Source organism: Fonticula alba (genome assembly GCF_000388065.1).
Source record: "Fonticula alba strain ATCC 38817 unplaced genomic scaffold supercont2.3, whole genome shotgun sequence".
Classification (NCBI taxonomy): Eukaryota; order Rotosphaerida; family Fonticulaceae; genus Fonticula; species Fonticula alba.
In genome coordinates, this window is record NW_009242973.1 from 47,709 (window position 1) to 50,183 (window position 2,475).

Here is a 2,475-nt window from a genome sequence, read left to right on the forward strand (position 1 = left end):
GATCGACAGCCAGATGGCCGCCGAGTACCGGGCCAGTTCGGTGGCCCAGGAAAGGAGGGAGACACGCGTGCGCGCGGGGTTCTCAGATCCACCCCACGACCAACCCAAGGTCAAAAGGGGGACTCCCTGCGGGAGCCTCCTGAGAGCGAAGACCTTAGCAGCTATGACGATGTTGACTATGTTGACGATGTTGAAGTATACGCTTGTATGCTAAGACAACCTGACAGAGTCTCAGCCCAGCCTGCGAACATCTGTTCTAAGGCTTCCTCTCGAACCCCTTTTGTTACACGAATTGCTTTCTATTTTGCTCGCCCCGCTAACTCGCCCCCTAGGTCGAGTTACCTTGTCTCGTCGCTAGTAATCTCATCACCCTTCTGGTTCGGTACGCCCTCCTTCATGCCCGAGCGGTCCCTAACCAGTAGTAAGATTTCCGGTATAGCTTCCGTCAAAGCTTCACTCCTTTGACGTAAGACTGGATCCGTGAGAACCCTGCTACAGAAAGCCCCAGCGCAGGGGCCCGTGGACGTTTCCTCCGGCCGCCACCCGGGCCTTTTCGCTTGAGCGCCAACGGGGCGCGGGATATGCCCGGCCCGGTGGCCGCGGCGGCTGTGGACCTTTCCCTCCCGCGCCGTGTTCCCTGCGCCCGTGCTCCCCGGCCCGGGGGCGGCCGGTGGTGCGTAGCGCCTCGGCAGGGCGCTCGCGCGCGCCGCCCCCGGGTGGCCCCCGACCGGCGGACGACAACCGCCCGGCCCCGGCCGCAGGGGGCGCGACCCGCCCCGGAGGCGTCCCCACGCTCACGCCCCTCTCGCACGACCATGCCCCGCGCATGCGCGCCCGCGCCCGGGCAGGCGCGTCCCCGCTCCGGCGGTATTTTTCCCGCGGAGAGAGCCCTCCGGGGGCTCGGGCCCCTAGCCGCGGGGGGACCACCAGCACGCTCCCCCCCGCCCCGGAGGGCGCACCCGTCCGCCTCCAGCCCAGCGGCTGGCCGTGCGCCGTACAGGGCACTCTGCCTTGAGGTGTGATGTCAAGGGCAACCCCCACGCGCCCGCCCGCCCGCGCGCGGTGTCCCGGCCCCGGCGCACAGCGCCGCCAGCACCGCCGGCATTGCCGCCGCCGCCGCCGCGCCAGACCGCGCCCCAGAAGCCCCCCCCCCCGGCTCCCAGCCCCCGGGGCATTTATGGGGCGCGCCTCGGATCAGCACGGCCGAGGCGGCGCGAGCCGCTTTCCCGGGAGGCACCTTCGCATGCCGCCGGCCCAAAGAGCCCCCGCTCGATGTGCAAGGAGGGATTTAATATTCCCGCAATATCCCGCGCCCCGGCGCCAGCTTCCGCCGAAGGTCCGCCCACCCCCTCCCCCCCCCCCGCCCTGGCACTCGGGCACACTCGGTGGTTAGGGCGCAGGGGGGGGGGGCGAGGACCCGCCTGCCGACGCTAGTCGTCCGCCCCCGGCGCGCCGGCGGCCGCGGCCGTGTCAGCCCGCTCAAATGATCGGCCCTCGTGAAAAGGCCCACCCGCGCCAGCAATGCGCCGGGCTGATTTCGCCGCCGGCGGCCGCCGTGTCCCGGGCTGCACCCCCTCCCCCGGCCCGAGAGGGCCCGGCCGCCCGGACCGAGGCCGGGGAGAGGCGGCCGCTCGCCTGCCGCCGCGACCAGGTCCCTTGCCTCTCGGCCCGCGCGAGCATCGTCGCCGGCCGGCTTGCCGCTGACCTGCCCCCGGCCGTTGCCTGATGATGACAGCCCTCGGCCTGATGGTGAGACGGCGCATCCCCCCCCCCCGCGCCCCGCACCCAGCTCCGGTGCTGGCACGGGCGGCGGGGACCCATAAAACGGCTGCCCCACCCCCCCCCCGTTCACCATGGGAATCTTCCTGGACGCCAAGCGGACCAGGTGGCCCCCGACAATTGCCCACTCCGCTCATGGTGTGTTTCCCTCCCTCTCTCCCGCCCCCGTCCCCCCCTTGCGCCCACGCCGCGCACCTGTGCATCTCCCCGCCCCGGCGACGTCCCCCGCGCGCACAGATACTTCCAGATTAGACACCCCTCTGCGGGCGCCCAAACATCCAAACTCACACACACATGCGCCCCAAGGCCCGGAGGAGGGAGACGCTGCCGGCCCCCCCCCCGCCGCCCGACCTCCCGGCGCCGGCGTCGGACGTATTTTTCTCAGACACTTGCCCCCGGCGCGTGTGCCTGCGGCCCGCGCGGGCTGCCCCGCGCTCCCCTCCCCCCCCCCTCGCTCTTGGGCTCCCCCGCGCGGCCCTCCCCCGCCGCGGCCCGCGCCCCCACATTCGCGAATGGCGGCGCCCGGGTGTTTGTGGGCCGCCGCCATTCGGGACCCTCGCCGCGCCCCCTCAGCGCCTGGCCCCGCGCCAAACGCCCCGCCCCACCGAGCCTCCCCGGGCCCCCGGCCCCCGGCCCCCCACGGCCGGGTGAAAGGGGGCAGAGCACACACCCACCCGCTCGAGACTACCTGGCCCC